The 12722-nt window shown below is 37.4% G+C and overlaps 1 protein-coding gene and 1 pseudogene across 1 annotated transcript in view; both read right to left on the bottom strand.

Annotated features, from left to right (window-relative positions):
- Nucleotides 1–12722, bottom strand: part of XPR1 (xenotropic and polytropic retrovirus receptor 1) — a 253833-nt gene that overhangs the window by 142197 nt on the left and 98914 nt on the right. The window lies entirely within an intron of this gene.
- Nucleotides 3981–5769, bottom strand: LOC106007345 (annotated as a pseudogene).

The raw sequence follows: 12722 nt of genomic DNA, 5'->3' as shown, positions 1-12722 counted from the left end.
ATCATATCTTTAGAAATCTATAAACACAGTGAACTTAACCAGGAAATTCCACTGTGTTTCTATATTCTATCAACAAATGATTAGAAAATAAAATTTAAAAATAGTATCATCTATAATAACATCAAAAATATGAAATACTGTGGCGCCTGGGTGACTCGGTGGGTTAAAGCCTCTGCCTTCGGCTCAGGTCATGATCCTAGGGTCCTGGGATCGAGCCCCACATCAGGCTCTCTGCTCAACAGGGGGCCTGCTTCCTCCTCTCTCTCTGCCTACTTGTGATCTCTGTCAAATAAATAAACAAAATCTTTAAAAATAAATATGAAATACTTAGGGATAGACTGGGCAAAATATATTCAAGATCTGTATATATATAAAAGTATGGAGGAAAAAAAGTGTAGAGGACTAAAACTACCGGGAAAACTAAAAACGTTGCAAAGACTAAGTAAACAAGACTTAAGTAAGTGCAGAAATACATCATGTTCATGGATTACAAGTTCAACACTGTTAAAGTGTCAGTTCTCACCAAAATGATTTACAGATTCAATGCAATCACAATGAAAATCCCAGCAGGTTTTTTTTCTTTACAAGACTTGACAAAATTTTAAAATTTATTTAAAAATGCAATAAGCCTAGAATAGCCAAACAATTTTGAAAATGAAGGAAAAAGCTGAAAGATGTCTACTGTCTGATTTCAAGACTTACTATGAAGCTATAGTAATAAAGACAAGTGGCAGAACATAAGCCCTGTGGAATAGAACAAGAGCGCTCAGAAAGAGACCCACATACATATGGTCACTTAGTTTTCTACAAAGATGCCAACATAATTCAATCCTTCCCGTATATATTTGCAAACATACGTGAGGAGGAAACACTATTACTCTATGTTATTCTTCTGGAAGTAATAGGATTAAAACGTGTAAAGGCTTACTCTTCTGTGATTAGTAACTATTAAATCCACACAGAATGGTATCTCAACATTTCATCTTCTCTATGTTTAGCAATTAGTTTGTCTCCTTTGGGAGGTTTGAAAGCAATCAGCTATGCACTACAGAAATACAGCTGGTTTTCTTTTATTTAAAATAGACAAAGGTAGGGGAAATGAGAAGAGTAACTATATGACCCCCACAATATACTCTAAATATGTAAGGAAATAAAGAACAAAAAACCAAGAACCTGTCAAACAGGAGCTTTAAAAAATGTGTTATTCCAGACTAAAAATGGGAACAAAAATCATCATAATGACAGAAAATAAAAGGTTGTCAAAGAATCCATAATTCACCTTTGGAGTGAAAGAAAATCAGTCTGTGACTGTAACCAGTGTTAAATTTTTTTTTTTTTTAAATAAAATCATTTCCTTACTGAAGTAGAAGAGGGACAGAAGGGAGAAAAAGAACAAAAAGTTTTAAAATAAAAGCAAAAATTTTAATTATTCGTAGGTAACATTTTCAAGAAAATGTTGACAAGTGCTACGATTCATAGTTGCTTTTCAATATTCAATACATACTATATTCCTTTTGCTTCTAATGTCCCTCTTTGAAATATAATTGGGTATTGGCTTTTTTACCTAAAGCTCCCAGCAACCGAATTCAAAAGAAAACCATACTCCCTCAAATTTTCATTTGTCTTTCTAAGTAAGATATGTTTTAATACTGGTGAAAGTGATAATACTAAGGAATATAATAGCCATTAAGTTAAAGTCAGTGCTATTGTGCTATTTTTATTTTCACCAACCCTGATTACACAAAGTATGGCAGATATTTTGATTCTATTTGAAAAGGCCAAAGGGGAGTAAAGGAGAAGAGAAAGCAACATTTAATGAATGCTTGTTCTGTGCCAGACACAGTGGTGTGCTGATAAATGTTTAACAATCAGCCCTCAGGGGTGTGTGTATGAAATGTGTGTTTGTTATAAATTTTGAAGGCTGTAGGACACAATTTTGAAATTATAATAAAATATACAATACTCTTTATTGTGAATTTCTTAGAGCCAACTAATTCTCACAGAATGCTCTACTGATTTTGCCAAACTCCTGAGAAGCCAACTTAGGGTTGCAACCGATAAATGAATATAATGCCAATCTTAATGTTATTCGATATGTTCATTTACATTAAATAATAAAGGGAAAGTGAAACAATGATATATGTCATAACCTCACTCATTTGTCAATGATATAAGCAACCTCTTTGCTGAATTAGATGATACGTGTACACCTTGGAGGGTTTGGTTCCAGACTACTGCCAATAAAATTAATTGCAAAAAAGCAAGTCAAATGAATGTTTTAGTTCCCCAGTGCATATAAAAATTATGTTTATACTATACTGTAGTCTATTTAAATGTGCGATAGCGTTACGCCTTAAAAAAAATCAATGTACATACCTTAATTAAAATACTATATATCTAAAAAATAAGCTTTCAGCAAGTTGTATCTTTTTGCTGGTGGAAGATCTTACCTCAGTGTTGATGGCTGCTGACTGATCAGGATGGTAGTTGCTGAAGGTTAGGGTGGCTCAGGCAATTCTTTTATTTTTTTTTTAAGGCCAATTAAACTAATTTTGTTCAAAGTAATTTTACATTAAATTACAATATTAACAATCTCTAGAGACAATGAACATAGAACTTAAAAAATAAAAATCTGTTTGGTCTTTTATAGACCACATACTATAGAACTCACAAACGAAAATTTACAAATACAGAAATAATGACTACTTAAATTATGAGGATTTTCACAAGGAAACCCATAAATTGTCATATTTTAAACATGCAAGTTTCTAAAAGGGAGAAACTTTTTAATAATTTAGCACAAAACCCAATTATATAAACTTGGTATATTCCAGAAAATATTGCTTTAAACATTTATACCATGATCAAAATTCCTTTGGTACCTTTGAATCAAAATGGAATATACTTTTGTGTAATTACTCTTAAATGCTACTAGAAAAGTATTTTTGTTACAGTTATGGCACCTATATATACACAAAACATGAAACCAGTGCCAACAAAATCTTTTTAATCTTTTAACAAAATAACTTTTACTTCACAGTATCAAGACTTTAAGTCTCCTATAACACTTTTTACAGTGGTTATAGCACAAAGAAGAACAGCATAACTCTTAAAACAAACTTTACTAAAGCAATCGTACAAACAACGCAATGAAAAGAATCAAACAATAGTTACCCCAGTGCAAAAAACAGGGGGCCTGCTAGACTCAGTCTCAGAAACGTGTAAACACAAACACACTATCTCCCAAACTCCTAAACAGAAAACCCACAAAACAGCTCAACGAAAGTAGAACAAAGATGCTCATGGGTTAACCACAGCAAGAAGACCTGACCCAGTGTTGTCTCAACACACCAGAGGTCTCACGGAGAAACCTTGCTCCAAAACGTCAGTCATCATAGTTTAAAATGTATGGAACATAAAAGAAACAAACAGATGCCAATATTTATGTTGCAAAATTGATTAGCCAGCTTTTGACATTGTTTCTTCCCAACGTCTGCCAACAAAGGACTCTTGTTTCTAAACTAAGTGTCCAAAAACTAAGAGAGCAGAGTACTCCTTCAGGAGTATACCAGTCATCTCTGTAGCCTGTGAACGCAGCACAGAGGGTCTTTTTAACTATGCTTCATAAGCACACACAGACACCAAACCAAACTTGCAGCTTTCCACAAGAGAAATATCTTAAAAAGGAACCTCTTTTAACCAGTATCTTCTTGTCCAATCTCAAAGTCATTCTGCACAAAGCAACAAAAGCAATTTAAGCAGCAAAACAGTTAAGAGGGAGAACTGGAGGGAAAGACACATATGCCCGTTTGCAAACCCTTAAGCTTGTGAAGGGTAATCCAAGAACCAACCATCTTTTCTTTCTAATCCAAAAGTCTTTCTGCTGGGTCAATCTCAGAAGTCTTGGAAATAGGACAGAAATGCTTCACTGCTCTTAAGATACATTCTAGTGTCTCAATGACAGAAAGCAGCTGGCCAAATCAGGCCATGTAGTGGTGATCATCTCTCTCTATATAGTCTGTCTATAAGAAATTCAATTCTTTTTTAAATCTCTAGGCTTTACTGGAAATTTCACTGATTTTACAATTCAGAAACTAGAAGATTATGATGAAGAGTCTTTCTCATCTACATTATTCTGACAACAGTACAGTCAATCTGATACTATCTTTCCCGAAACCCTATCAATGATACTGACTTATTCTTCAATGGGTTCCTTCATCCCAATCTGGCTATTCAAAGCAACTTGTATTTGAATTCCCTACTGAACATGAATGTGTCCCCATCTTCCATTTCCTTCCTTCCGGGACTTTAACCAGAACTCGCGCTTTGCCACACACCAGGGACTGTAATGTTCTTCGCAGCTCACTGTCCTCTATTCTCATGGCCCTTTTGATTTCTTCAAAGCTAAACCTACCCCCTTCACTGAACATGAGAAGCACCAGTATCCAGAAGATGGACACCTGGAACTTCTTTCCTTCCTTTAATTTGCTTTTAAAACAGCATTCCCCAATGTAGTTTGCCACTGAAGACTTCTACCACTGTGCTTTCTGAACTAATTTCTAATTTGAGATAAAATGTCTTAAATACTTTCTAAAATTTAACCATTTCTAGAGTTAAATGCACTTCCATAGGTGTGTATGCTGGTCAGTATGCCATCATAATTCTATTCACTGTTAGATCTATAGAGCCTGGGTCACTCTGATTCTGCATATACTGCTTGAAATGAATCATGATGTCCCTGGAGAGTTCCATGTCCTTGAACATGCCTTCCAGCTTGCTAGTGAAAGCAGCACCACATTCATGCTCTAGTTTTGACGACTAAACTTGACAGATTCTTCACCATGTACTGAGGCACTTTTTCCACTGAGGAATCATTTTGCTAAATCTTTTTTATAAAAGGCTTCAAAGAAATCTTTACTGTGAATGAACCTGAATATTATCATTACCTTGTCAAGAATCCTCTCCAGCTTTTCATCTGTTGCTTATTACTTGCTCCTGATTTTGAATCAACGTGCTTTGCTATCAGTTCTGAGGGTTTATTTGGCTTTTTGTTGATACATGTTTCAAAGGATTCCTTCATCAAGGCGACGAACTTCTCGTTCCTCGAAAAGCACACTTCTATCACACGGTCCACATGATCCTTAAAATCTAGCAGGTCCTGTACCATAGTTCTTTTTCAGGACTGATAACAATTGTTGTCTCCAAAGTCTTGATGTAGTCACTCCAATGCACAGCAGAAACTGCTGCCCATGCTACAAACAGCTGAATGGCTGGTATATCTGAGTGAGGTTGGCACCCTGGTCTCATCAAGGAGGTGGTCAAGCCCTTTCTACAGAACTGCTGTTCAATGTTCTCTGAAAAGCTGTTTCTCCATGTAAGCAATCAGTGGTTTCTATGTGCTACGGTCTTAATATGTGATTACTCAATCTCCTTCTTCCTCTAAATGCTAACTTACATGGTTAGGATATTCTGCAGCATATAAACAATTCATTTCTTCCAAAAATTTCAGGTCAAATGAATCTTTATATACCTGAAGGTCAGGAAGCATACTCAGCAGACTTTTCATAAACTTCTAGCCACTGCTTTGCTGCTTCTTTCTTGTTAATAGCAGAATTCCACCAATACTTTACTCTGAGCCATTTTATTACTAACGATATGTTTTCTAAAAAGTTCCAATCCTATGTCCCAAACAGAAGGAAGCATGGAATTCTGAAGTACATAGCAAAGTACAAAGTAAGTACAAAGCAAAAAACAGGACAATACTTCTGATCATGATCATTTGTCTGCAATGATCTTGCCAGCATGTGCTAATCTTCTTTAAAACTAAAACACTGTCTGGTGAGTCTTCTCTAAACCGAATGATCTATGCTTGGACATGATCTTCACAGACCTGGCACAGCTGTTTGTAGTGTTGAGGAAACTTTGTGAGAACAGATTTTCAACAGCTTAGTAGTTTTTCCAAGTTCTATCTGATGGAGATACCATTTGTATGGCTTTTTCTGCCTCAAGAAGCTTCTGCCACGTGTCCTGAACATTACTTATGAGGCAATTTAGACCTGTCTCAGAATTCTTGATCACTAGTTTCTTGGAGCCACTGCTATGCCCAGGTTTGGAGGTGATGGTGGCCACTGTGAGGGACACGGGTGTGGTGAGGCCATGGCTATGCCTAACAAGCACTGAGTGGTTGGCCTTCCTGGGGGTCTTGTCAGCCATGGTTGCAGCCAGGAAGCAGTAGGAGACTGCCCCGACCCCACCAACTGGCCACCCAACTCCCGCTGCTCAACAACTCAGGCAATTCTTAAAATAAGAATGGCAGTATGGCAGTTTGCCATACTGACTGACTCTTCCTTTCACAAATGATTTCTCTGTAGTACATGACACCATATGATAGGATTTTACCGGCAGGAGAACGTCTTTAAAAATTGGAGTCGAGGGCGCCTGGGTGGCTCAGTGGGTTAAGCCGCTGCCTTCGGCTCAGGTCATGATCTCAGGGTCATGGGATCGAGTCCCGCATCGGGCTCTCTGCTCAGCGGGGAGCCTGCTTCCCTTCCTCTCTCTCTACCTGCCTCTCGTCTACTTGTGATTTCTCTCTGTCAAATAAATAAATAAAAATCTTTAAAAAAAAAAAAAATTGGAGTCGATGCTCCCAAACCCTGCCACTGTTTTATCAACTATGTTTATATAATATTCAAAATCTTTTGTTGTCATTTCAACAATCTTCACAGTATCTTCACCAGGAGTAGATTCCATCTCAAGATACCGTTATCTTTGCTCATCCATAGGAAGTAACTCCTCATCCAATAAAGTTTTATCATGAAATTGAAGCAATTCAAATAATAATAATGAAAATGTTTCAAATATCTCAAGAATCAAAATATGACACAAAGATATAAAGTGAGTGAATGCTGTTGCAAAAAATAGTGCCAGTAAACTTGCTTAATGCAGGATTGCCACAAACCTTCAATCTGTAAACAATGCAGTATCTGTGAAGCTCAATAAAGTAAAATGCAATAAAATGAAGTAAGCCTATAGTTTAGAGTATCTCCTCAATTTTTGAGTTACTACCAAGAATAGGCAATGGACACAAAAAACTTTTTTTAAAAAAATATTTTGAGAGAGTAAGAGAGAGAGAGAGGGAAAGAGAATGAGACACACGTGTGTGCATGTAAGGAGGGATAGGGGGAGGGATTGAGAATCCCAAGCAGACTCCACCCTAAACAGGAAGCCTGAGGTGGGGCTCGATCCCATGACCCTGAGATCACAACCTGAGCTAAAACGAAGAGTCAGAGGCTTAACCAATTGTGAGATCCAGGTCCCCCAAGACACAAGAAACTTTTAAGTTTAATCTGCTTTACTGCTATTTTTTCCATCACTTTCTTAAATCTAGACATCCAACAAAACAATAAATCAAGCTCTGGTTAGTGCTATTTACCAATTTCTGTGGTATGAATAAATCACAACACATTTCAAGCTACTGTTGAAAACACACTGAACACAGAGCTGGGAAGAGATACGCAATAGCATATTGTTGTATGATATTTCACCACACAGAAGGGAACTAAAACTTAGCAGTGATTTATTTAGGATCACACAGTTGGTAAATGGTAACACTGTGATTCAAGCTGAGGTATAACAAACTCTAAATCTGTGCTGGATCATACCAGGTTATCAAAGATATAATTTATATGAAAATTTAATATTAAAAGTCACATAAGGATGTTTTTCTTTGCAAATACTTGAGTATACCAGCTTTTTTCCCTTTTTTAAAAAGATTGTATTTATTTATTTATTTAAAAGAGAAAATGAGAGTGCAGGAGCAAAGGGGGAGGGGCAGATAGAGAGGGAGGAGAAGACTTGTGCTGAGCAGGCAGCCCCATGCAGGGCTCAATCCCAGGACCCTGAGATCGTGACTTGAGCTGAAGGCAGACGTTTAACTGACTGAGCCACCCAGGTGCCCCTGTATACCTATTTTTGTTATCCTTCTGATTTCAAAGAACAGACACTCTAATCACTTTAAATAAGGGAGAGTCAGCTACATGAACATAGAGTTTGGGTTGGAAAACTAGGGACCTACCCACAGAAATCTGAGGTATGCTTTCTGGGAAGTGGAAAGCCATCAAAACTGAGGGAATGGCCAGCCTTCTTATCTCTTATGACTAAAAAAAATCTCTATTTTTCTGTGTATATGTGTTTACTCCTTATATTTATCTATATTATCTCATTGTTTCTGCCTTGCAGATTTCAATTAAAGTCAGAATAACATTTCTGCAATGCCTCATATGTAACCAGTGACAAACCCTTCCCTTTTAGCTTATTAATAAAAAAAAAATACTTCACTATCCAAATTTCAGATAATTTATTCACTGTGTATTGAATGACAGCAAATACTAAAGAAACAACAAATGATCCCTAAGGTTAAGAACACTAAAAACCTAACAAGACAAATTACAAATTACAGATTGACCTGTGAATCTCTATGGGCTAAAAAGTACAATTAAACAATTCATTCCCAAGTGAATGAATAAGAGCTTTGAAAAATAAGTACATTTTTATCCCATACCTTTAACATCTTCTGAAAACAGTGCCTATCCTGATAGCCAGGGAAGATAAAAACTAAGATAAAAGTTGTTTATAGGCAGCTACAATAACCCACTGAGGCTGAATTGTTATGATGACCAGGAAACTTAAAAAGAAAAAAAAGTATACCAATTTCTAAGTTTTGGATTCAGGCAATGAAATTAGAGTCTTTGATTAGATCCACTAAAGAGGTTGTGAGTAAAGACACAGCTGTTGCAAATATTAAATAACAATATAATGGTTACTCATAATTAAGAACAAAAGAAAACTTAAAATAAAAACAACACAAGTAGTAGATTTCAATTTGAAAAGTGAACTGTAAAAATCATGAAGGTAATTTTGATCATGCTACATAAAATAAATGTAATTTTAAATCAGTAAGATAGGCATTTAACAAAGCAGCAAATTTTTAAGTGATTCCTATATTCATGTTCCCTACTAAACACCCCAAAAAATTCCCTATTCATAGGTTTATGAAGATTACCCAAGGAAATGTATTAAAGAATCTGGTTTTTTGTTTGTTTGTTTGTTTGTTTGTTTAGAGAAGAAGAGGAGTTTTTTTAAATAACCTATTTAAAAAAAAAAAACAAGCAATCAAGGTTTCGGTTTTGAGTAAGATGTAGTAAGCACACGCCATCTTTCTCTCCCACTGAATTCATCTATAAAACCTAAATATAATGCATGCAGCAATTATTTGAGGGCTCTGAAAAGTAAGTAAGAGCAAATAGTTTGGAGACAAAGATGAGAATCTGAAGTACAAGCAAAGCAGTCACAGGGATAGCGATTATTTTTCCTTTTTGATATCCATTGGCCTGGCCTCAATGCAGTCCTGAAACACAAAGTCGGCACCCAAGTAGACAGAGTGCCAGATATCTTGTAAATCTGACTTGAGGAAAAGAAAAGTGATCTCTTAACATTCAGTAGAGGGAATCCCTGCTTTTCTTTTCTTTTATCCATTTTTTTGCACCCCACAACCCAAGAAATTCCTTGATAGTGGAGGCAGTAACAATGGTGACAATAGGGACCTGCAGAAACTAAAATACTAGAAGAGGAATGGACCCATTTCTCTTTCTGCCCTGCAGTGCTTGGCCTAAGACACTGGCAAAATCAGAGGAATTGCTTAGCAATATGGGATAAATAAAGCCTTAATTATCTGACCAGAGGACCAAAAAGTGGAACTCCAAAGAACTAGAAAGGACCAAGGACAATGCACAGAGAAAAGACCTTGGGAAAGTAAGCCCATAAAGTTATTTATGAACTCCTGAGATCACCTGCAAGCTGCATATGTGAAAAATGAGCCTAAACGTCTTAGCACAAATTTTGAGAAGTGTACAGATCCCAGGCTGCCACTGGTTGACAATACCCACAGGACATATCTGAGAAGCAAAACAAAGGCTTTGAAAAAGACACTAATGTAAAAAATCACAAACCACAGAAAATGAAGTTCATACTTGTGTCAAACTGAACCAATCAGTCTTCTTTAAAGCAAATCTTCAAAAACAAAACAAAAAACAAACAGAAAAAAAAAAAACACCCTACACAGGATATAAGCAAGACCTTAGATCTCATAACATAATATTCAAAATGTCCAAGACACAACCCAAAATTCCCTGGCATACAAATACCCAGGAAAATCTCAACACGTGTAGAAAAGACAGCAGACACCAACTTCCACGATAATGCAGATGTTGGAATTACGTTGCAAAAAACTATGAAAAAAATGCTTCATCGAATAAGAATATTTTCTTGAGAGGAAAGGAAAGACAGAAAGCTCCAGCAAACAAACAAATAAAAGATAAAAAGAAGAACCAAATCAAAAGTTTAGAAGTGAAAAACAGCAATGGAAATAAAAATTCGCTGAAGGGGTCCAACAAAAAAATAGAGATGACAGAGGAAAAGTCAATATACCTAAAGATAAATCAAAAGAAATTCGCCAATCTGAACCACAGAGTAAAATAAAATAGGAAGAAGGATGAAAGAGCTTTCTACCTTTGACCTCCATGGAGGGGAGAGGCTGAGGAGTGCCAATGGTTTAATCAACCATGCCTTCATAAAGGAACCTCCATAAAAATCCCAAATGAAGGGGTTCCAAGAGCTTCAGGTTGGTGACCACATCCATATGCCAGGAAGGCAGTGCCGTCCAACTCCATGGTAACAGAAGCTCCTGGGCTTGGGATGCTTCCAGACCTTGCTCTTTGTACCTCTTCATCTGGCTGTTCATTGTTCATCTGGAACAATGAACAACTTAGGAAAATACAGTATTTTCCTAAGTTTTGTGAGCTGTTATTGCATATTACTGAACCTGAGGAGGAGGTTGTCGGACCCTAATTTATAGCCAAGTCAGACAGAAGAACAGGTAATCTGGGGACCCACTACTTGCTATTGGCATCTGTATTTGCTACTGTCTTGTAAGACCTTAACCTATGGGTTTTGTGCTAACTCTAGGTAGCATCAGAAGTGCATTAAATTGTAGAAAACCAGCTGGTAACCGCAGAGAATTAGAAAATTGCTCAGTGTGGAAAACCGACCCATTTAATGTCAGAAATGCTCTGAACAAAGTATTTTCTTTTAACCTCAAATGAGATCTAAAGCAATACATGCCCAAACATACCATAATCAAATTGCAAAAAACTAAAACTAAAACTAAATTCTTGAAAGTAACCAGAGAAAAACAACTCATTAGTTATTATAGAACAACAATTTGAATAACTGGATTTCTTATCAGAAATCAAGGAGGCCAATTTTGGTGATGAAATCATATTTTTCAAGAACACCAATAAAAGAACTGTTGACACAGAATACAAAGCCTTCAGAAATGAAGGTGAAACAAAGAGAAATGGAAGAAAATCTGTTGCCAGTATACAACTCTTTAAAAAAAAAAAATTGCTGGGCACCTGGGTGGCTCAGTCATTAAGCATCTGCCTTTCGCTCAGGTCATGATCCCAGCGTATTGGGATCAAGGCCCACATCTGGCTCCCTGCTTGACAGGAGGCCTTCTTCTCCCTCTCCCATTCCCCCTGCTTGTGTTCCCTCCCTCTCTGTCTCTCTCTCTCTGTCAAATAAATAAATAAATAAATAATCTTTTAAAAGTTAATAAAGGAAATTTTTTCAGATGTAAAAGAAATAATGCCAATAAAAACCAAGAACCTCAGCAATGAAGAAAAAGCAACAGAAGGGATCAATATTTAGGTACATGTAATGAAGTATTCTGCTGCTAAGTTCTTTAAAATGTTTGACAGTCGAAAAAAAAATTGTAACCTTTTCTAACAGGGTTTTTAATGTATGCTGATATAATACATACAACAACTACAGCATAAAGGGGAAAAGAAAAAGAGACCTATTTGGTGTTAAGGTTTCTACACTCCAAATAAAATTGTAAAATCCTGACTTAAAGTAAACTGTGAAAGGTAAAATATATATATTGTAATCCCTAGAGCAACCATTTTTAAACACCAAAACTACAGAAATAGAAATGGTTAAAAAAAAAAAATAAAGGTAATTAAAACAGAATTCTAGGGGAGGAGTCAAGATGGCGGAGAAGTAGCAGGCTGAGACTACTTCAGCTAGCCAGAGATCAGCTAGATAGCTTATCTGAAGATTGCAAACACCTGCAAATCCATCGGCAGATCAAAGAGAAGAAGAACAGCAATTCTGAAAACAGAAAAACAACCACTTTCTGAAAGGTAGGACCGGCGGAGAGGTGAATCCAAAGCGACAGGAAGATAGACCCCGGCGGGAGGGGCCGGCTCCCGGCAAGCGGCGGAGCAACGGCGCACAAAATCAGGACTTTTAAAAGTCTGTTCCGCTGAGGGACATAGCACCAGAGGCTAAACCGAGGCGAAGCCCACGCGGGGTCAGCGTGGCCTCAGGTCCCGCAGGGTCACAGAAGGATCGGGGGTGTCTGAGTGTCGCAGAGCTTGTGCATATTGGAATGGGAAAGCCGGCTACAGAGACAGAGCCGACAGTAAGCTCGCAGCTCGGGGTTACCTTGAACCAGTCGCAGGCTCGGTGAGCTCGGAGCGCGGCCGGAGGTCAGGCTGACGGGAGTAATGGGGCGCTGTTCTCTGAGGGCGCACCGAGGAGTGGGGCCCCGGGCTCTCGGCTCCTCCCGGCAGGAGACCAGGAGGCCGCCATTTGTATTCCCC

The sequence above is a fragment of the Mustela putorius genome, unplaced genomic scaffold (assembly GCF_011764305.1).
Source record: "Mustela putorius furo isolate JIRA1106 unplaced genomic scaffold, ASM1176430v1.1 tig00537335_pilon_pilon_pilon, whole genome shotgun sequence".
NCBI classification, from domain to species: Eukaryota; Metazoa; Chordata; class Mammalia; order Carnivora; family Mustelidae; genus Mustela; species Mustela putorius.
This window is presented reverse-complemented; position numbering and strand designations above follow the sequence as displayed.